The sequence below is a fragment of the Calliphora vicina genome, chromosome 1, assembly GCF_958450345.1.
Source record: "Calliphora vicina chromosome 1, idCalVici1.1, whole genome shotgun sequence".
Classification (NCBI taxonomy): Eukaryota; Metazoa; Arthropoda; class Insecta; order Diptera; family Calliphoridae; genus Calliphora; species Calliphora vicina.
In genome coordinates, this window is record NC_088780.1 from 123,399,713 (window position 1) to 123,425,002 (window position 25,290).

At 30.7% G+C, this 25,290-nt stretch overlaps 1 protein-coding gene across 1 annotated transcript in view; it reads left to right on the forward strand.

The window, feature by feature from the left end:
• Window positions 1-6,734: 6,734 nt before the first annotated feature.
• The window catches only part of PKD (serine/threonine-protein kinase D3), an 80,985-nt gene continuing 62,429 nt past the window's right edge, over window positions 6,735-25,290 (forward strand). Inside the window, exon 1 of the mRNA XM_065515709.1 lies at window positions 6,735-7,026. The gene's annotated coding sequence lies outside the window, so the exon portion shown is untranslated. The remainder of the gene's footprint in view (window positions 7,027-25,290) is intronic.

A 25,290-nucleotide genomic window follows, 5' to 3' on the forward strand; every position in this document is an offset into this window, starting at 1 on the left:
ACATAAATAAATTAAACATTTATGACCGATAAAGTCCAATTTCGGAAGGGCATTTGTAGGGGGCTAGGTGAAATAATGGACCGATTTCAGCCAGTTTCAATAGGCTTGGTCCTTGGGCCGAACAAATAATATGTACCAAATTTGATCGAAATATCTTCAAAATTGCGACCTGTACTCTGCGCACAAGGTTTACATGGACAGCCAGCCAGACGGACGGACATCGTTTAATCGACTCAGAAAGTGATCCCACTTTAAGGTGGGTGTTAGACTAATATTTTTGGGCGTTACAAACATCTGCAAAAACGCATTATACCCCCCCCCCCCCTATGCTGGTGATGGTTATAAAAAGTTACAGAGTTCCGTTGAGTTCAGTGAAATTTTTTTTACTGTAGCGTTTACCATCATTTCTATTTCTAGAAACAAACACGAAAATCCTCCCCAATTCACCCCCGGAAAATGTTGACAAAAGCATCATTACCAAACAAGTTGTTTGTAATGAAATTTTCGAAATTTGGCTTTCATAAAAGCAAAATGACATGTTTTTGATTTTATATATGGAAATATATGTACTGGAAACGACAAAGTTGTAAACTTTTGTTTATGAATTTTAGAAAGTCCATAAAGTCTGGGAGCCGTTGCTGCTGATTTTCGGAAGTCGGCTTCATATGGGAGCAATGACCAATTATGGGCCGATCGTTATAAAATTTGGTGAAATGACTTTTATATATAACTTATTTGTGTTAAATTTTATTGCAATACCAATATTTTTAAGAAATTTATGCTAGTAAAAGTGATTTTCGGAAGTGTACCTTATATGGGAGCTATGACTAATTATGGACCGATCGTAACAAAAATTGGTGGTGCGAGTTTGGCTTATATAAAACTTATTTGTGCTGAATTTGGGTTGGATATCTATATAACTATTTTCAGATAGGGCAATCGTATGGAGGCTAGGAGAAATAATGAACCCATTCTAACCAAATTCAATAAGCTTCGTCCTTGGGGCAATATATAAGTTTGTACCAAATTTTGTCCAATTATCTTTGAAATTGCGACCTGTAGTTTGATTACAAGGTTTATATGGACGGACAGACGGACGGACGGACATCGCTAAATACACTCTAAGGTGGCTGTTGGGACAATACTTTTTTACATTGCAAACATCAGCAAACATAACCCACTATACCCTCCCCACTATGGTGGTGTATGGTATACAGATTAAAATTCAGATTTTAACATTTGTATGAGAGGTAGGCGTAATTCTCCGAAAATGTATCAAATCGTAGGAAAATTGTGTTTCAAAAATCATTGAATTATTTTTACCTGTTCTTCAAATACAGACTTTAGTCCCTCTAGATTACTCAAATCTGACACATATGGATTCCGAGCCAAAAGAACTGCTCATCTTTTGAGGCCAAGAACGAATCAAGCTTTTCGGATACTCTATTCCAAAGTGAATCGTATCGCAGAGAGAGTGTTCTGCATCGATCAAAACAAATAGTAGGACGTGACACGGTCTAGAGTCTAGACCATTGTTAACCAAACTCTCACAACAATAGATTTGCTTCGTATTCTAATGTTACGATGTGAGTACACTGAACCAAATTTCTTATGAAAATATCCTTTACTGGCAACACTTGTAAAATAACTCATGTTCGTTTTTTAATTTCGGTTTCACATATATAAGAAACTCATACATAGACGGTGCCCGCGGGCTTACTGCTGGAGACCAATGGTCTAGACTATATTCATTCTAAGTACTTTTTAGCAGGTATTGCAAGATGTGGCCGAATGTTGTCATGAGGAATATTACGGTTTCATGTCTGGACGCATATTCTGGGCGTTTTTCGGCGAATGCTTGCTTCAAACGAACCATTTGCGTCGATTCGGCTAGTGGACTGGGCTTCTCGTACGATTTCGTACGCTTCGGGTTATCGTAATTGATTAATTTTTCAATTTCTATTTTGAAATGCTTATAACTCGGGAAAATTATAAAAATCTTTGAAATCGGATATGAAACAAAAAATTGGCACGTGTTTAACGTGGAGCATTTGTAGGGTCCACGACAAATTTTATGCCGATCGGACCAGCCGTTTAGAAATGCCAGATTTATTTCCAAAAAATTTTGATTCTGCCCCACTGTGCGCTGTTCAAATTATTTAAATCTATCAACACCACAAAAACAAAAGTTTTTAAATCTGCAATCGCCAGACGGCTCCATAGAGTATGTGAAAAAATATTATGAAAATTGAGAGGCTACAAGTAAAAAAAAACTACCATCTTTCAAATAAGACCTAGAACAAATGTATGTCATCTTTTTAAATGCCCACTTTGAGGAAATTTGACTAAAATCGGTAATTACCAATATAAGAAAGGAAAACTTTATGGACATTAAATATGTAATGTTTACAAATTATTTATCTAATATGGACTACTGTACCATATAACATTTTTTTCGCACCACTTTGCGTGTATAAATGAGCTTGTTCTTACTTTCATTTGCACTTAATTTTGATTATGTAAGCTTTTTCATTTAAAGTTTTTATTTGAAACAAAAATTAAGAGCTTTCTCAATGAATCCAGTTTATGTTCATTTCTGTGTGTTAAAGCTCTAATAGCAAATGTTAAACAATTTTTATCTTTAGAATTGGTACACTTCATTACAAATCATCTAACCTATAGATAATCATTATCGTTTTTTAACAACATTTTGCCATTTTGACTGCTAATGCCAAAAAAAAATGGATAAAGAGTTTGACCGGGCCTTCAACTCGGTTCGGCATGGTTTTTACAACTACTTTGCAACAAATGGTATTCATGGTCTGCTGTTAGTCATATTGTCAGGTTTATTACTTTATCGCAAAGCCACATACAGTGACCGACAAAAGTCTACATACGACCATTATTTTCGTAACTCGCGGACTTCTAAACCATAATAAGTAAAAGTACTGATGCAGTTTTATTTCAAATGCATTTTTAGTAATGTAACAAAAAAATATCGCTAAATTTATAATTAATTTAAACTATTATTCACAAAAAATTAAAAAAATATGTTGACAAAAGTCTACATACGATCTGTACACTAAATAAACATTTTTCAGCGAATAAAAATTTTCATTAAATTCAATATTTCGTTGGGCTACCACGGACATCTACAAGCATCTGGGCATCGAAGCAACTAAATTTTCCAGTTCTGCGGACGTTATATTTTGCCATTCTTCTGGAAGGTTCTCCTTTAAAATTGGTGCACAAGTAATAAGATGTTTTCGGATCTTCCGTTTTAGAATATCCCACACGTGCTCAATAATATTTAAGTCCGGGCTTTGAGGTGGTATGTACAATTGTCGTGGGGCATGGTAGAGTAGCCAATCTTTGAAAATTTGAGACCAATGTTTCGGATCGTTATCTTCAAGGCGAATTTATACAAGGTGGTGTCAGTTCTACAAAAACAAAAATTGGTCTTAACAAATGTCAAAAAACAAAAAACAAATATGTATTAAAACTTAATATACTGTAGATAATTGAATAGTGAGGGCTTTACTTATTTATGTAAAAAATAAATATTTTGTTAATAAGCTTAGAATATGTTACAACCAAAAAGCGAAATAAAGAGTAATCAGCTGATTGACTGACTCCACCTTGTATAAATTCGCCTTGGTTATCTGCTGAAAATTCCAACTTTAACCAAGAGTTAAAATATCAACGGATGCTCTCAAATTTTGTTTCAAAATGGATTTGTACTGATAACGATCCATATTATCCTCAATAAACACTAACTTTCCCACTCCATAAGCAGCGACAGTACCCCAAACCATCACACTGCTTAACTTTAGCGAGTAAGTTTTTCGGATCTCCCATCACTTCCAAATATATTATACTTCAACTCATCAGTGAACAAAACTTGCTTCAGAATTCCATGTCCTTTTCAAAGTGCTTTTGGGCGAATTCCAAACGAAGTTTGCGATCCGTTCGCTAATTTACGAGGAGTTCTGCTTTAATTACCATTATTATTTAAGGTTCTTTGAATTGTTCGTGGATGATCAATAACTTCTGATCTTGTTGCGAGTTTTTTGGCCAATTTTGTGGTATTTACTTTTGAGTTTTTGTTGACTTCTTTTAAAATGTAGTTTCTTTGGGCGACCACTTAGCAGCTTGTTTTTAACTGTACCAGTGTTTTAATAAATCGCATGCTTAAATGTTAGTATTCAAAAAAAACCAGGACATGCTGTGGTCGTATGTAGACTTTTGTCAATGTTTTTTTATTGTTCTTTATGAATAATTTTGCAAGTTTACATAGCAACAACATTTTTTTTGGTGCATAGCAATAAAAAAAGATTTCAAACAAAACTGCATTATTTTTTTATTTACCGGGTTTTCTCTAATAAAGTGGCAAAAATTGTGGTCGTACGTAGACTTATGTCGACCTCTGTATAATAGCAACAAAATGATATATCGGTCATAAAAATCTATTGATTCTTTTCGAAGTTATTCTCAATTAAGTGAATGAAGTTTTTAGTTTGATATACATACATAAAATAGAGTAGTTAATGTTCTTCTTTTGAACGATAGACCAGTCGTTAGTGTGCTGAACTTCCCGCCAGAGACTCTGGGTGTATCTTTAGAGAAGCAAAACGTTTCGCAGTTTGTGTTTGTTTTTAAAAAAAAAAAACAATCTTCCAAAGCATCACGAAAAATTCACTCTTTGGTGTGGACTTTGGACTGGCAACGTCATCGGTGCAAACTTCATTAAGAAATACATTGGCCAGGCCATCATCGTCAATGGTGAGCGTTATAGGTCGATGATTACCAACTTCTATTGACCTGATTCGGAAGATATGAACACCAACGACAAGTGGCTTCACAGTTCATGCTACATTGGACATCCTGCACGAGCGATTTGAGGGCATGGTCATATCACGTGGAAGTGATGTGAAGATCGTGCGATTTGACCCCGTTAGACTTCTTGTGAGGTTTTCTTAAATCGCAGATCTATGCGAATAAGCCACAGCGGCTCTTAATGTAAATATAACCCATGCCATCGGTCTAATTCAGCTGGATTTATGCGCCAGAGTCATAGAAAATCGGACATTATTATATTCCATACATAATGACATCGATAATCATTTCAAAAAATGTTGGATAAAAAATTATTTTATTTTTCAACAAAGTCTGCTTTGAGCTCTATGCACTTTATCCAAGATTTTTCCAATTTTGTTATACCTTCCAAAATATAAGACTTGTCGACGTGATCTTTTCAAATGTTACTGGTGTAGACATCTCAACTGGGCGTCCAGAACGTTCATCATCTTCCGTGCTTGTACAGCCACAATTCACTATTCTACCATTGAAATTGATGGAGCAGAGTTCCCAGCAAGCTTAGCTTTTATTTCCGTGAAATAATGTTAAATGAGCAGACGAAATTCACTTTTTCCAATTTCTCCTCAATTCACTAGGTCTATCTGCTATCAATGACTGTCAAATGACGCAGCTTGTTTAAATTTGCCCTTTCAGTTAAGGGTAGGGAAATTCAAAAAGTAGTGGATTTATTGACCCAACCTCGTATTTAAAGATCCTTTATATGTACATATGTAATTTTGTTGGATTATAAAGTTACAAATTAATACATTTATATTTCTAGGACATTGTTAACCCTAGAAATCTGAAAATGTTCAAAACCGAAAATTTAGCACTCAATAGATGAAATTTATGTATTACCCAGCAAAAACTTCGCTTAAAAAGGCTACAATGTCTTTTTAATAATGTCTTTTTTAATAACTTACTTTTTAAGTAGTAAAGTATAAAAAAACAAACAAAACAAAAAAACTGTTACTTTTTTCAATTTGCCCATTTTTTTTATTGCATGTTTATTTTTAGAAAAACAGAAAAGAATATTGCATTACTGTGTGAAAACCATTATTTGATGGACAATGAAATAACTAAGCAGTGGTGTAGTGAGCACAACGGCAGACTACCAAACAGAAGGTTGCAGGTTCGAATCGGGTCTGCGACTTATTTTTTTTTATTTTTATTTTTTTGTGTAAATAAAAATTCTATAAATAACTCTACTAACAAAACAACTTATTTCTGGCCAAAATATAAAGGATTACTTTTGGGACATCGGGAACAAAAATAATGACTTCTTACAGTAGAAAAATAAGTAGTTGAATCGTCAAATTCCCCTTATTTTTCGGCTTATTTGTAAGAAAAGTTTTTGCTGGGTAGGAGCAATTATTCTACATGAAGTCCAAACAAAATTATTTGTATTGGCCTAATTCTTTGGCTAAATACTGTACATCACGTTTAAAAAGTGGCAACCATGTTTTCAGCAAGAAAAACCGTTATAATTAAAATAGAAAACATTTCGAATTGCCAACAAGGATTTACACAAAAAAGCTTACAGGAACATATTGAAAAGCTTTTAAGAGTATTTAAGCTTTTAACACAAGGTCTACAATTTTAAGAGTTAAAAAAACACTGATAAGAGAGCCATAAAACAGAAAGAGCAACTACCGAAAAAAAAACAAAATCACACACACTTAGAAATTTGGAATTCTTTTATTATATTTAAAACAAATTTAGAGTATAGGAAGAGCGTAGGGAGATGGGATATTGTATGTTTCTTACGGTACATTGCTAAACAAACAACGGTATTTTGTTGTTGTTTTTTTTGCTATTTTACAGTTATAGACTAACACAGCTCTAAGCTTCAAATCAGTATTGCGGTAAACGGGAAATTGAGCACACGTTTGTTTCGGTTACGGCAGAAAACTGTCACGTTATAAAAGGCCAACAAATAAAAAAAACCGCAAATTCTGGTCTTAAAATTGAAGCAGAAAAAAAGTTTTTTTTTTCTTTTGGCAAAACAAGTGAAACTGAAAACAGAAAAGTGTACATGCACAGTTATCACAGCGAAAGGAAAAATAAAAAGAAATTGGTGGTAGTTGTTGTTATAGTATAAATGCGTAATACAACAGCAACAACAAAAAGAAGACCAGGAAAATTCATTTGCAATAAATTATAAAAGAAGTGAGTTCAAGTGTGTTGGCAGCAGAATAAATTTATGAAAAAACTAAAATGAATTTTGAATTCCAATGAAATTAAAACAATATTAAGATTAGTTATTTAGATTAAAATTAAAAAAAGCTGAGATTAAAAACAATAAAAAAATAAATTGTTGATAATGAGTAAATTGTTTTAAAACAATTTTAGAAATTAATTATGAAAAATATAAATATATTTATAAATTTAACAAAACAAAAAAATATATATAAAAAAAAACAAAAACAAAACACGTGAATTGAGATAAAGCTGATGAAAATAATGATGTGATTAAACAATGCTTTTAAAGCAAAGAGAAAGAAAATTTTATAAAGAATTTTTCAAATTAATATAAATGAAAATCATATTAAATAAAATTAATAAAAGAAAAATTGTTTAAATGATATTAAACAGAATTTTAACTAAATATGTAGGTATATTCAAATACAATAAATATTCAAATACATTAAATGGGAAAAATAAATTATTAACACTTTTATACGAAGGCAGAATGAAAAGTTATTTCAATTAATTTTGCTGATAATTTTGTGTAATTAATGGAAGCAAAAAAAATGCGAAAAACAAAATTTTGGCAAAAAGTACATGCACAGAAAAAACATGGTAAACATAATCCAAGAGCAACATAAGATTTATGATTGTAGTCCAAACTTATTGTGATCATTATTAGTATCGTAATACAGTGGTAACTTTTCCAAATATTCCATATGTAGCCCAAAATTTTAAATAGTTTTTTAAAATAAAATTTTTTTTTTTATTATTTTACTTGTATAAAATAACTGAAAAACAAACAACATAATTAATTATATTCTGACACTACAATGGAAACTTTTAAACTTCTGCAAGAAAGAAGTGTAAAACGAAAATAATATTTAAAAGAACGATGTAAAAACCATCCTGTTTACAGTTATTTTATTTTTAAATTCTGGTAATTTTTAACAATTTCTTTTTCTAAGTTTTTCGCATAATTGCTTTTTTTCAAAGTTAACGAAAATGTCTAAAGTTAAGATTTGTGAAGACTTAAAAAATAAAATAATTAACGATTTTAAAGCTGGTTTAAAACAAAAAAGTATCTGTGACAAATATTCAATAAATAAATCAGCAATTTCAAAAATTATAAAGAAATTTCGTGAGACCGGTTCTATAAAAACTCAACATTTAGGTGGAAGACCTCGTAAGACTACTCCTAGACAAGATAATTTAATAGCGAGAGAGTTCAAGAAATTCCCAAAAATAACTCATCGAGAGGTTGTTAATAACCTAAAATTATAAATAAGTACCCGAACAGTTAGTCGCAGGGCAAATGAGGCTGGTCTTGATTGCTATCGTCCTGTGAAAAAACCACTCATTTCTAAAAAGAACCCTTCTGCTCGTCTACAATTTGCCAGGGATCATACAGAAATGGTCGATACAGAAATGGAATACTGTCCTACTGATGGGAGAACATTTGTAAGACGACCAAAGGGAAAAAGATTAGATCCAAAGTACACAAATAAGTCTGTAAAGTTTGTCGGTGGCAATATTATGGTATGGGGATGTTTTTCAGGGCAAGGTATGGGCCCAATTCATATTATACAAGATACCATGACAGGTATAGGATACAGAACCATATTAAACGATGTTATGTATCCATACGCTGAGGAAACTATGCCCCTAGTTTGGAGATTCCAACACGACAACGACCCGAAACACACCTCTAGGGTTGTAACCGAGTGGTTACAATTCAACGAGGTACGTGTTTTGAAGTGGCCTGCCGAATCGCCAGATCTCAATCCCATAGAAAATCTATGGGAAATTGTAGATTGTAAAATAAGAACCCAAAATTACACCAGGACGATTTATCGGAGGGGGTTAAAGGGAATGGCAAAATATTTCAAATGAGACCATTGACTCTTTAATTGGTTCAATGCATTGTCGATGTGTATCAGTTATAAAAAATAAGGAATAGCCAACAAAACATTGAGTTATTGCAAAGTTTAGGCCATATTTGTTAAAATAATACCTAAGTTTCCATTGTTTTGTCAATGCCGTAATAAAGAAATCTTTTAATTTTGTTTTCTCATTCTTAGAATTTAATTAATTATGTCCTTTGTTTTTTGTTAAATTAAGTTTTTAAAAAATTATTTGAGATTTTAGGCCACTAATGAAATATTTGGAAAAGTTTCCATTGTTTTGTCAACCACTGTATATCATATTATGATCAATTTGGTCACAATAAGTACTGAAATACACAAATTATGATCCAACGAATTCATAATATGACCCAAATTAATACTATTATGACCCAATGAAATCATATTATGATCAAACATAATCATATTAATGATCCATGACTTAAAAATGCGGGATTTACAATAGATGGCGTATCTTTTGAACGCGATGTTTGTGTTTAATAACATATATTTAATTTTGAATCTGTCATTTATAAAACAAAACAGTTTTTTTCAACTTCGAAAATTTTGCACCAACGAATCATCATATGCGAGAGGTTTTGCTTTACTTTTTTAATTTGAAAAAAGCGCCACTGAAGCGCACCTATTGCTCACCAAAGCTTATGGTGACTGTGTTCCATCGGTTTCAATGTGTGAGAGATGGTTTTTGTGGTTCAGAAGTTGTGATTTTGACACGGAAGACAAAGAACTCCCAGGCAGGCCAGAGCTACAACTTCAAAACGTTTGCGAGCACCAGGATTCATCGAAAAACTGGGAAATTGGGTACAATACGAATTGAAGCCGAAAGAAAGACGCTTGAAATGATGCTTGAATACTATAAAAGAAAATCGTTTTTGCACCGAATCATTATATGCGATGAAAAATCGCATCGGCACCAAAGCCAAATATCCATAACACTAAGGTAAATCTCTGTATTTGGTGAGAGCAAAATGGTCCTATCTATTATGAACTGCTGAAATCTGACCAGACCATCACAGGGAAACTGTACAGAACGCTCTCTCTGAGATACGCTGTTCACTTTTGAACAGAGTATACGATATTGATTCGTTCATGGTCTCAAAAGATGAGCTGGAGCGAAATCCATATGTTGCCAGAAAGGTGGAAAAAGCTCATAGCTAACAATGGCCAATACACTTTGAATAAATTTATATTGTACAAATGTTTCAAAATAAAAGCTAAAAATTTTAATAAAATCCAAAAATTTTTAAGTCATACACCCAATAATTTCCTCCATTGTGTGACAATTGACTTCACGCTAGGTTACATGGAATGTCAGTATACTTAAACAAAAAGAAAATAAACTGTATGAGAATTATATCAACACAATTTGTATAAAATCAGCTTGTAATACCCTACACCAAGTAAATGAGCAAAATATCAATAATTTATATTCGTGAGTGATTTTCGGAAGTGGGCCTTATATGGGAGCTAATACCAATTATGGACTGATCACCATGAACTTTGAGATTCTATGTACGTTAAATTTATTTTTGGAAGCAGGTCTATATGGGAGCTATGACTAATTATGGACCGATCGTAACAAAATTTGGTGACATAAATTTCGTATATATAAAACTTATTTGGAGGGAAATTTGTGAAGATACATATATAAATTAAACATTTATGACCGATAAAGTCCAATTTCGGGAGGACATCTGTATGGGGGCTAGGTGAAATAATGAACCGATTTCAACCAGTTGCAATATGCTTGGTCCTTGGGGCGAAAAAATTATATGTACCAAATTTGATCGAAATATTGCGACCTGTACTTTGCACACAAGGTTTATATGGAAAGCCAGACGGGCGGACATCATTAAATCGACTCAGATAGTGATTCTAAGTCGATCGGTACACTTTAATTTGGGTGTTAGACCAATATTTTTGGGTGTTACAAACATCTGCACAAACGCATTATAGCACTTGGGGTTAAAATCACACCAAACTTCTAAAACCATACAAAAATTATGATTTTAAAAGTTAAGGGTTAATTTCCATTCTTGTGATGTTATTATAAATACTAGAGTTTATATTATATTTTTCTTAAGTTTCATCAAAATCGGCCTAAAAATAAATAACATTTCTATATCTTTAAATTAGAAAATCCAAATATTGAAAAATTTGACATTTGACCTTCACAATTTAAGGTTTAAGGTTTTCGAATTTTAGTAAAACTTTCACAGTATATTTAGAAATATCTGGACTATAATATTCTGGATAGGTTTTACTTACAATTCATAACAGTAAGGAAATAGGCTCATTCGCAAAAAAATGGCCAAATAATTAGTTTTTCTCGAAAATTTCAAAATGTAAAACGCAGGTACGGAAAAACTATAAGAGATATTTTCATAATTTTTTCACATTTTTATTCCCTATTATCTTCTCAATAAATCCCAATGAAATGATACAAATATTCTGAAATTAGTTTTTAACTGCCGTTAAAAAATTTAATTTTTTTGGTCATACCTGCGAATAGGTTAACGGTATCCTACGAAGACAAAAACTAATGCATTAAACACTTTCAAGACAACAGGCTACACGAACACAAATTCTGCTGGTTACAGTTGTAGTCGTGTGGCAGCTACTGAATTATTTTAAAGACGACAGCTACAAAGTAAACAGCTGATTAATAATTCAGTGGTGCCACTTTAATAAAAAATAACCGTACAAAATTCCAAAGTAATTAAGACTGAAACAATTATTTTGAGTAGAAATATATATATGGTTATAATTAGTTATGTACTTTAATTTATTTCAATATGGTTATCAGTACCGCAATTCTGTAACTTTTTATACTTTCCTACCGATGTCGTTAAGTAACGACAACTATCGGTTGCTTTAACGAATTTAATATTCACTATTTGAAGTTAACGATATCTCTCGGTAATACATTTTAACGACGAATATAGTTAAAAATATAAATGTCAATATTTTTAAAATTAAAAAATCATAAAAATATTTACTATTTTTTGTGTTTGCAGATAAATTCGTAGTCGTGTGAATAAATAATCGCATTTATATATAAAAATCAAGCATCAGCTCACCCAAATATGTTCGCGAAACCTACTGAAAACAAAAGAACAAGAGTTTTTTTCTAAAAATAAAAGTAACCCAGTGTAATACATATGTCTATGCCACCAAAAGTGATCATTAATTCAGAATTTAGATATGTGTTGTTATAAGGACAGTCGACAAATTCAGATGAATTTCATTCTTAGAATACTGTCTTAAAAACGATTTTATAACTTTTATATAAGTTTATAATCGTATCACATCGCCAGAAATGGAAATTGAATATAGGGATAAACATTATACACTCCAGAAATGTGTTAATTATGGATATTATGCCCCAAATAAAAGTTGCTCTTAAAATTCGAATATTATTTTCTAAAATTAATATAATTGGTCAATTCACAAGGTCTCATAATGTCCTAATATTTCACAGTGGTTTTTATTGCTTTTCAAGCTAAAAAAGTCCTAAAATAAGACTACTATATATGCTATGTTTATTATGTTATCATAACCAGCCAGTAGAGACCTGCGCCGAATGCCTAAGAGACCTTGTGAATTGATATATATGGGGAATTTCACGTCAAGTGAACCAACTTTTGAAATCGATGTCTTCCGATCGGGATGAAATTTGCACCAAGGTTAGCTCTATTGGATAGTAACTCAGACACAATTTTTCAACAACATCGGTCGAGAACTCTCTGAGTTATAGGGGGTAAAATTTTGACAATTTGGTCAAACAGGGGTTTTTTCTTATCCATGTAACTTATTACCTATTGTTCTTAGCAAAATGTGTCCCAAATAGTATAGATAGCTATTTCTTCGATCTTTCGAAAAAAAATATTTAAAAAAAAAAATAAAAAATTTTTAATATTTTTTTTCCGAAATCAAAAACTTTTTTGACTTTTTTTTAAAATGCGTCCTTTTTTTTTTTTTTTTTTTTTTTTCTTAAAATAAAGTTTAGATATTTTCCTTGAACACCTACTTGGTCGCTTAGTGGGATGCGAGTGGGATATCTATCAAAATAAATATTTTGTAACTCAAAACATAAAATTTTTGACTTTTTTTGCAAAATCAAAAACTTTGTTGACTTTTTTTTTTCAAAATGGACCCTTTTTTAATATTTTTTTTTAGGTCAAACAAAAGCTTAGATATTATCCTTGAAGACCCTTTTGGTCGCTTAGTGGGATGCGAGTGGGATATCTATCAAAATAAATATTTTTTAACTCAAGACTTACAATTTTTGACTTTTTTTTTGCAAATACGATTTTTTTTCCAAATGGGCCCTTCTAGAGCTAACCTTGGTGCAAATTTCATCCCGATCGGAAGACATCGATTTCAAAAGTTGGTTCACTTGACATGAAATGCCCCATATATATGTCCAAATTTATCTTAAAAAGATAATTAAAGCATGTTAATTTTTATATTAAAAACTCAAATCAGTCCGTATCTAACAAACACAAAAAAGTTGATCAACCGTACTTTCAAAAAACAACTTATTTCGAATATATATGTTACAAAACTAACTCCTAAACAATTATCGTTATGGCTTAACTAGAACATTTTATTTGTCGTTAACCTACCGACAAATTTCGTTATCTACCGACTATTTTTAACGAAAATAATCGGTAAAATTTAATTCGGAATATCTCTTAACGATAAATATTGTTAACTAACGAATTTTGATTACTTAACGACAAAATTTTGTCGTTAAAAAGTTACAGAATTGCGGTACAGAAACTTCTCTTAATTAAGTAAAAAAATATATTTTTTTAAGCACTAATTTGATTTACATTTGTTTATTATATTAGCAACACTATTTCTGTTTTGTAGTTGACAAAAATAGAAATTAGCCTAATTCGGCTACATCGGCATGAGTAGTCGTGTGGCCGTGTAGCTGTGCTGTCGTTAAAATAATCGTCTTCATATAAACGTGTGGATTTTATTTTTGACAGATTGAAGTTGGTAGCCTGCTGTCTTGAATGTGTTTAATGCATAATATACAAGTAAATATGGATATATTTTAAGTAAAAATGAGCTTTTATTTTAATATTTACCAAAATATGTTAATTTTGTTCCTACATTTCTTCTTCTAGTTGCCTGAGACACGTTAATGGCCTGGCGCATTTTTAATAACTTTAAAATTTTTTGACCAATTTCGGTTTTTTATGTCTCATTTGAACGACAATTACGTACACATTTCAAATCTTTTATATTAAATTGCAAAAGTAATTCTTTAATGGAAAAATGTTTACAAAAACTGAAAAAAATGCATATTTTCCCCTTATAAATACATCTCAAAACTTCAGAGGTCTTGCGGCACGTCTTAACCCCAACCGATTTACCTAACATTTTTTCAGGATGATTTTTTTACTAATGTTCACCAAACTGGGGGTGAGAATAGCCAAAATCCTACTTTCGTTTATTAAGGGCCACCCTAAGGTACATATGTTATACAAAAATTCGACGATTTCAATTTTTTTTTAAATATATCCTATCCAAGGTAAAATTTATACTATTTTTTGTTATTTTTAAGGCTCCAAACCAAATTTTATGTATTTTCTCCCGTATCAAATAGCTCATTTCTAAAGAAATTCGAACGTTAAAGGCGATGGTGATATCAGTTTCATTTAATTTTTCAGTTGTGGCTGAAAAATGTTGTTGGCGTGACTAAAATTCGGTTATGTCAACCGATATAATCAAGTCATTTCCTTTTAACTATTTCGAATATTCCTTTCAAAATAGAGACCATCCAAAACTTTACATATTTCCTTTGATTTCAAATAATCTTTCAGACTGCCCTCGTTAAAATTAAAATACGCAAATATTATGAAATCTTATAATAAATAAATTTCTTTTTAGTTGTTTCTTTTTTGTTTACTAAAATAATAAAATTTATTCAGAATTACAGAATAAGTGGTAATTGCAAACAAAAATAGCAACAGTAGTAAAACAAGCAGCCAACAAGAGTAAACAAATAATATGTAAATAAATAAACAACAACAATAAATATAAAAAAAAACCTATTAGATACTTTCTATAATCTATTAAATGGGTATAACAAAAGCATGAATAAAAAAAAATAACAATAATAAACACATAATATAGCAACAACTACCCTCTATCAGGCGTACGTACTACTCGTCTAAAAATATTTGAAGTGTATTCATGTGCAAAAGGATGGCCCATGGTTTTGTGAAGCATTTCGATATGTTTGGACATATTGTTGGGAAATGTCTTTAATGCTAATCGATGCTATCTATATACCAGAATTGCATTTACATTTTGTTTTCATAAAGTTTTAGATTTAAGAAAATAAAGATCGTTTAAAATTAGAATTTCAGAAAATTAAACGTATTTGGGCATTTCCACTGTCCCAAACGCGACACTCTTTGATGTGAAAAAAAAAATAAATCTAAAAAAAAAATTCATGTTTACATTTTTCGATAGCAAATTAGTAGCACTACTATAGGTTATGTCGATTATTGGCTTCAATTCGTATAGTACCCAATTTCCCTGTTTTTGAATGAATCTTGCTACTCGATAATGTTTTGAAATTGCTGCTTGAGTAGCACCCATTGATTTTGAAAGCTCTTGTTGAGTTTGACAATAATCTTCAATAATTTTTGGCTGGCCTGGGCGATATTCAACATATCAACACTTCTGAACCACACAAACCATCACTCGCACGTTGAAACAGATGGAACATATTCACCATAAGCTTCGGTGAGCAAGCGATGTTCTTCAGCGGCACCTTTTTTCAAATCAAAGAAGTAAAGCAAAACTTCCGGCATATGAAGACAAAAGTCACCCAGGGCGGCCAAAATAGTTTGAAGAAGATTGTTGTCAAAATCAACAACAGCATGCAAAATCATTGGAAGCTACTCAGTCTGCCAACATTTGCAAGCAGCAGGATTCATACAAATGCAGGGAAATTGGGTACCATACGAATTGAAATTGAGAGACCTTGAAAGTAGATTTTGAATGTCTGAAATACTGCTAGTAATGCTCTCTATTTCGTGGGACCAAAAGGGTCCTATCTATTATCAGCTGCTGAAATATAGCCAGACCATGAAATGAAACCGAAAACAAGTTATAATACCTGTTAAAAACTATTTAGAATGTTTGCCTCACCCGCCTTATAGTTCAGACTTGTTCCGATCGATGCAGAACGCTCAGGATACATATGTTGCCAAAGAGATGGGAAAAAGTCATAGCTAACAATGGCCAATACTTTGAATAAATTTATATTGTAATTGTTGTTCCCCATTTGCAGCCAGATATGGCAACAAATGCATTGAGAACACTCGCTGGTAATCCGAACTATCCATTCTAGTAGAAGGAAATTTCTCTTTGAGAATAACAGGGGTTTCTTTATCAAATCTCGCCACTCATCTGAATAATAATCTTCAAAACAAAAAAAAATACAAATTAAGTGAAATGGTTACCTGATGCCAAAACGTTTTTTCTAAGGATTAGCAGTTTGCATGCTTTTTGATGCATTTAATCCTAAATCCAATACAATCTAATTAGCACTAATAGTCCAGATCTTTTAAATAGATTTGCACTATGCAAACAGAACGACCCAATGAAATGTCTCACATCTCCAACTGCTGGCCCAAAAACGGTTCAATCTGACCTATTTCTACTTCAGACAAAACTTTTCATCGTCCCATTTAATAAAAATAACAATGTTTAGATGATGACAGATTTGTAAGCCTAACCTTACTTAATCATTTTGAAGTAGTTTTTTGTTTCCTATCCGATTTCAAAGATTATTAATATTTTTGGAAAGCGCTCGACTAGGTCTTGAAAAAACATGCTTGCGTGCACTATTTATATCTTATACTTTTCGAGTTATAGGCATTTCAAAATTGAAATTTTAAAATTTTGCCATACCTTGTTTTTTTTAAAAAAAATATGAGTCGTACTTTTGGACCGAATGGACTCGAATTTTTTTATTAGTTAGACAACTAAATTACGAATAACATATAAAAGATTTCAGAGCAATATTGACTTGAATTTTTTTGGTAAAACCAAAAATGAACTTATCTAAACAAAACAATATAGCTCGTAATAAATGTGGATCAAATTGTTCCTAATATTTGCAATCCTATTAAAATTTTGATATAAATTTTAGTTTTATAAACTCAATGAATATGTAATATGTAATAAAATCTTTATTTATTAACGAAACACAATGAAATTTTTAACGTTTTTTATGTTTGTTATTCTAAATAACAAGGTGTAAAAAAGCTTGTCAAAAGGTCAAAGGCAATACTGCAATTCCTAAAAATTGGAACGAAAATCCCAAAAATGGTATTTTTTACAATTTTGCCTATAGGGTCCACATTTCCATCGGTGATGGGAAAATACTTTGGCGATAAATAGTGAACACATCAAGGTTTCCAAAGCTGTTTTTTGTATTCTGATCCCAGCTTTGGAATTTTAGAATATATGGCCCAAAATTGAATTTTTCATAAAAAATAGGTCAAACTTCGAAGAACATAGGAACATGTTTTTTATACCAAAATGTTCTCCGTAAATATACCTTACAGAAAAACATAAAATTGTTATATGTTCTTAAAGAAAGTTTTTTTTAATAAAAAAAAGAGTTAAGTCACCTTTTCGCACAAAAAACAGCAAAAATCTACTATTTTTTTAATACTTAAATTGAAAATCGTTTATTTTTGGATCCATAATATTTATTGACCTCAAAACTTTTGTATATTGTTACTAATTTAGTTGTCTAAAATTCGTGTCCATTCGGTCCAAAATTACGCCCTATATTTTTAAAAGAGAGGGCCAAGGTACGGCCAAATGAATCGTGTTTAAAAATTTTACATGTCGAAGGTACCCTACATTGAGCCCCCATAACGATGCCTCCTTGGCTACGCCCACATAAAATTTTATCCCGATCGGACCAGCCGTTTAGAAATGCCAGATTTATTTCCAAAAAATTTCGATTCTGCCCCACTGTGCGATAGTGTGCTGCACTATCGAATATCAATCAGAGGGTTGAGAGTTAAAAAAAAAATAATTGTCCAACAAATTGAGACTTATTGATTGGAACAGAATAGCGACCCTATAATTCTGAAAGGGCATATTGAGTAGATAATTTTTGTAGAATAAACTTATAATCCAGCTGGTCTGAATTTTTTTCTAACAGTGGGTCAAAATTGTAGTTTTTTTTTATCGAAGGAAGCATTATACTAACTGAAAAAATGATGTATGTTAATGTCTGAGAGAATTCTTATTGTCAGATTTATATTGTGGAATTTTATGGGGATAATTTGACCCTTTTTTCGAGAAAATCAAAAAAGTCCTTTCAAAAAGGACATTTAAGGATTCAAATATGCTACGATAATTTTTGCCGGAAAATTTCAGATACTAAAGTTGTAAATAAATTTAAATTGTAAATAGGAGAATAAGGAGATCTTGGCACAGCCGAATGTAACACTCTTAATTGTTGATATTTAGTTTTATAAATAGAACTAACGGCAAACAAAAGAGAGGAAAATATTTGTATACACATGAACAACATTTGAGTAACAAATATTTTAGTTAATAGAACACATCCATACTATTAAAAAAAAACATCGAAAAAAAAAAAGTTTTCAAATTTTGTTACCTAAAAATATTTAAAATTTGTATTTTAAAGTATAATTTGGTGAATGGCATATAAGAACATGTTTTTACATAAAGAAAATAAAAAGTAAGCAACACTCACCCTTTGCACTTACAATCGCGAACGAGACACTTTTTGAATATTAAAATAAAATGTTTAGTGTGATTATTAGAAGCAGTAACATGTAATTTAGTTCACTAAAATTTAATTTGAATTAAAACTTTATTAGAACAATTGCGAAGTACTGATCACAAACAAAGAATTAGCTACCGCAACGCGACATTGGAACATGAACAAAATCAAATCAAAAATTTAACGTTAATCCAATTTTTTTCCAATAATAGGATTTTAGAAGATGAAAAATATTTAAACAATAAATACCAAAAGCAAGAACATAGATATTTCCAGTTTTCAATTCAATTTTCTCATGATAACAACAAAGATTACCTACACAGAAAGAAAAAAACACTTCCAAATTTAAGTTTATTTTACTCAAATTTAGCCAGAATTGTACTTAAAAATTTAAGTACGATTCATACTCATTTGTACTTAGAACAAGTATAAATGGGATTGATTAAAAAAATCAAGCGGAAATTTTCTTAAAACAAGAACGAAATTGAATTAAGTAAGAAAATCTTGTTTCAAGTACAAGTGAGAAGTTAAATCAAGTAGTTAATTCTTAAACTTCAAATTAAGAGTAAGATAACTTGAAATAAGAAAAAAATTCTTATATTGATCCATAATAGAAAACAAGTAAAAAAGTATGGTCGGTCAAGCCCGACCATATAATACAATTCTTTTAAAATTTCAATAATTTATATTTTTGAGTGATTTTCGGAAGTGAGCCTTATATGGGAGCTATGACCAATTATGGACCGATCACCGATCAGGTCGTGTGATTTATGTCTATATTAATGTTAACTATGTTGAATTTTGTGTGTATACCAACATTTTTAAGCGATTTATGCACGTTAAAGTGATTTTCGGAAGCGGGTTTATATGGGAGCTATGACTAATTATGGACCGATCGTAACAAAATTTGCTGACATGAATTTTGTATATATAAAACTTATTTGAAGCGGAATACATATATAAATTAAACATTTATGACCGATAAAGTCCAATTTCGGAAGGACATTTGTATGGGGGCTAGGTAAAATAATGGACCGATTTCAGCCAGTTTCAATAGGCTTGGTCCTTGGGCCGAAAAAATAATATGTACCAAATTTGATCGAAATATCTTCAAAATTGCGACCTGTACTCTGCGCACAAGGTTTACATGGACAGCCAGCCAGACGGACGGACATCGACTCAGAAAGTGATTCTAAGTCGATCGGTATACTTTAAGGTGGGTGTTAGACTAATATTTTTGGGCGTTACAAACATCTGCACAAAGGCATTATACCCTCCCCACTATGGTGTTGTAGGGTATAAAGAGCGGTATAAAATTTACTCTCTGAGCTGTTATCAAATTAATTTTCTACTCGCGCTGTCTGTTAGTTACATGAATAAACAACAGTGTTGCCAGAAAATGAATTTCAAAATATGCTAAAACTTGAAAAACTAAGTGCTAAAATGTTCTACAGAAAAAAAAAAAAAAAAGTGCTAAATTTTTTCAATGCAACAATACAATTTTTATTTCAAATGTTACAAATATAAATTATAGTTTTTTCTAATTTTGTTCATAAAAATTGTTGACTTGTTTTAATAGATTACATTTCATATCGCTACCTTAATATAGAAAGGCCCTAACTAACATTTTCCTTACTTTAAAGGAGAAGAAAACAACTTAATAAAACTTAAATTTCTGTAGTTGTGATTTTTTTTAACACAAAATTTTATGAAGGTTTAATGTTGTCACATTTTATTTTATTAATGGTATATTACGGGATTATCTATCGAAGTATGCAAAAAAACAAAATTTTGGAAAAAAAAACGAGTTAGGGCGTTTCTATATTAAGGTAAAGATATATTAATTCAACATTTTTTCTGAAAATAAATTGGGAATAAGAAATTGTAGGTTATTTTATAAAATGCAGTACAAAAATATTTACATATATAAATATTTTGATTTTTAACAAATATATTATTATATTCAGATATGAATATTCTTTTATATATGTATTTTACATTACATTTTATAGTTTTTTTTAAATATACTTTTATATTGAATTTGTGTTTTTGTTTTAAAGAATAAAATAACAAATATTTTGTATAACTTCCATTTTTTAATGAAATAAGATTTTTAATTTATTAATACATTTATCAATATTATTCGATACAAAAGCTATTAGCATACCTACTGATTATACAAAATAATTAATTGAATCCAATATTTCTGATATATCTTCGTCTTAATCTTCATTTGGATATTTTTCAGATGTAACAACATGCATTTTCGAATTTCAATCCTTCTCGAATTTGTATTATTGAACTTAACAATTCTGGTTTAATTCGATTACGAATTTTATTTTTAATTAAAGCCATTAAACTAAAAAGTCTTTCAACTTCGGCATTAGAAAATGGTAAAACGAGTAATGACAATACAAAAATAGACAATTGTTTAAATACATTTTCACCGACAGAATTTTTAAAATTATATACTTGAATCCAAAAAGTCATTGTATCAGATTTTTCATCCCAATCTTGTTTTGAGATATAAGAACACTGATTTTAAATAATATTTATATCAGTTAAACTATACTTGAACTTTTCTAAAATGTTTGTTATTGGGCTCTTTACATGATTTAGGGTATTTTATGTAAAAAATATGCAAATATTTTTTAATATTTTTAGGCAAACGATTTCTTAGTTGATTAACAAGTTCATTTAAAAATAAAATGCAAACATTTCGAATTTCCTTCTCATCTTCAATTGAATTTTTTTTTAAGCTAATCGCTTGCTTTTTTAATTAAATTTTCAAATTCATATCCTAAATACGGAGATGGAAGTAAAAATTCATCAAAAGAATTTTACTATTAATGTTTAAAAAAAAAATAACTTTTATTATTTTCCATTTTGTTTTTAATTTCTTTAAACTTTTTTTTATATCAGTTGTAAAAATGCGTAACACATTACATACATAGTTATAAAAAAAGCAAGTAAAATTATGCGTAGTGTTCATTTACTTACCACACCGAAAGAAATTTAGTTGAAATATTAATAAAAGTTATTTTTTATTTCTCCAAAAGCATTTTTTGGAGTAAAATATTTTTTTGAAGTAAAAATTTTTTATCAAGCAAATATGCTAAAAAGCATTTGGCATAATATTTAAAAATTTCAATGCATTTTCGAGAAACAAAATGCTAAATCTAGCACTGAAAGTGCTAAAATGGCAACACTGATAAACAAGCAATTTGCATCAGTCTGTTTTGTGCGTTCCGTGTTCCGTGTTGTTTCTGTATTGTTTTCGGTCTTTTGTGTTGTGTGAAAAAAATATTAGTGAGGCAGAAGTGGTTCCTGCTTATCAGTTAACATACAACAGCTTGCAATATATGAAAGGTGAAAACTTTAAGGAAGCAATACCTCCTCTTGGTCTTCGAATCGAATTTAGAAAGAAGCTTTTAAGTGGAAAAAATTCATGTAAGCATTTAATAATACTGATTTTTGCAAATATAATTTAACAAATCTTTAACTTATTCTATAGTTTGGCATCGATGGCGACACAATTTCTGTCCAATCCAAAGTTAACAACTGGCTAATTGAAGAAGATGACTTCCGTGGCAAAAGAGTTTTAAGTAAGGTAATATTATAGTTAAATTGTATATTTCTTTTTTTTATCTCATATTGCAAGTATTATTAAATATTAAATTAAAAAAAACAAAATAATAAATTAATAAATTTTAAAAATAAAAAATAATGTGTTTTTCTTAAATCAATCTTAGTTTGGCTTACATCAAGTACTAATTCGAGCTTAAATCAATCCAATTTTAGGATTATATCAAGTACGAATTCGTGCTTAAATCAAGTTTATAATTCTTGAAACAAGCTCATTTTAAGATTAATTCAATATCGGCCGTACTTAGGCAGAGCTAAAATAAAGATTTTTGGGCTTGAGAAAATCCGTACTTACCCTATTATTGACACCGCTCCGGATTGATTTAAGTACGGATTACTTAATTTTTTATGAGTGTAAAAATATATTACATATTTTTTTGTATAAAAAATCTCATGCACCTGAATTGTACATGGTTTCTTTGGAACAAATATACATATGAAATATCTAAAAATCCTCAGTAAATATAATTCTTGTTATTTGATCAAGCTGACAACTTGGAAAAAAATTTTGTAATATAAACTAACATATTAGTAGGAAATATCGAGCAAACCTAATGTACCAGTACACATTCACCTATTCCCATGTTTACATTATATTAGAGGATGGGGAGGGGGGATACAATAAACTCATCATAAAACATTACACTCCCACTCGTAGCTATGCACATGTAAAACATACATTTTTACTGCTAAAAAAAACAAACCACTGTGAATAACAAATAGATTTTTAACGTGCAATTTAAATAAATTCCATATTCCAAAATTTACTAACAAATCGCAATCTAATAAAATTAATGCATTCCTTGTAATATTATTAGCAGGGCAACCAAATATATGCTCTTAACATCGAAAAATATGCTTTTAAAATGTAAAAAATATGCACATTGAATTTCAAAGTTTGACAATCCATGAGTTCCAGATAAATTTCTCTCAATGTCTCTACTCTACATTTAAGTTTTAAAAACACCGTTTCTACACATTTGAAATTATGTTGCCCCTTATAGAGTCGGTCATGAACTCTTGTCCTACTGATTATCCGGGATTGGGTTTGGCATCCCTATTTTTAATTTAAATTTGTTCTGTTATGTTGCTGACTTTGTAATCTTTAATTAAATCTACGAGGATGGCTCAATAAGTCCGCGACTTTTTAAATTTCCCGACTCTTAACTATTAACTCCTGTCACCAAGAATCTGTCAGCTGAATCCTGACAAAATTTGAACAAGCTGCGGCATTTAGTTTATGTGTGACAGCGATTGATAGCAGACTACCTCGTGACTTGAGAAGAAATTGGAAAAAAGCGTATTTAGTCTGCTCATTAAGCATTATTTCACTCAAATAAAGGATAAGCTAGATAAATACTAGTGGAACTCTGCAGCATCAATTTCAATGATAAAAAAGTATTTAAATGAATTTCGGAAGATCCCGATCGTTCTGGACGCCCAGTTGAGGTCTCTACATCCGAAACAATTCAAAAAAATAACGATATGGTGTTGACCGACCGGAGAATGAAAGTGCGAGAGACTGTGGAAGCCTCTCACCATTGAATAAACACATAGAACGGAAGGAGGGAGTAATATATATGGAAAAATTACTCTACAAAATACATGCAATACATTCTCATGAATTAGATTTTTGACAACAGACTTAGGTTTTTGGCTCTCAGTTACCTACATATCTAGTTGTTGTCTATGCCTCTCACATGGTTCAGTGGTTCCAATTTTTAATGATCACTGTGGTATGAGAAAGCTTTCCGCAATATGTGAGTTTCAGATGTGCAGTTTCCATGGCAAAAATCTATGAATTAGGCTACAAAATGATTTCTATTCCGTCCTATTCTCCGGATCTAGGCCCGAGTGACTATTACTCGTTTCCAAACCAGAGGAAATGTCTCTGCGGAAATATATTTGACTCCAACAATGAAATCATCTCACAAAAATTAACCTACTTTGATGACCTCGACAAATCTTATATTTTTAAAGAGATCAAAAATTGGATAAACCTTGGACAAAGTACATAGAGCTCAAAAGGATACTATGTAGAAAAATAAGAAAATTTTTTATCCAAAAACCTGTGTTTCATTCATAAAGTTACCCATTCATGACCCACCATTTTATTTTGTATTTTATTCCATTAATTGATTGCGATTCACGGAATATGATTTTTTTATTTAAAATTTAGCTTGAAAAATATTTGTTTTCTTTTTTATATTGCATCACTGCTATTCACAATAAAATATATCTATATTAAGCACAGCTGTTTAGTGGTTGGCTTTTAGAAGGTTTATTTTCTTTCGCAGTAAAAATGTCATTTTGCATAAAAATTATGATGCTCTGTATTTTGCACGTTTTAGATTTTCTGACATCTGTAAGCCAGAATTTGATACCAAAAAAATTTATACATAAAAAAATTTATATTTGTATATATTATATAATCACTTTCTGAGTCGATTAAACGATGCACCAGCCAGCCAGACGGACGGACATCGCAAATTTTGTTACAATCGGTCCATAACACTATGCAAAAAATGAAGACTTTTGGAAAAACACAAGATCATGACAGTATAGGTTCGACTCTTCTACCAAAGGGCAGTAAAACCCTATACTCAGTTTGTCCATTTTGGTGACCGATTTTTTTTATGGGCCCCCAAAGTTTCTGAAAATCAGTGGGGCCTCTAAAAAAGGTGTCATCAGTTTTTGGTTAACAGCTAATTCAGACTTTGTGATACGGCTTAACTTTATATGGCAATAATATAGCTAAGAGTCCGCCAAATAAATTCTGTTAAAATTTGTTTCCAAAAAATATCTTTTTCGTGCACTTTTGTTTGAAAAATATAGGAAGAACATTTTTTTTTTTTACTTTTTTTAGAATAA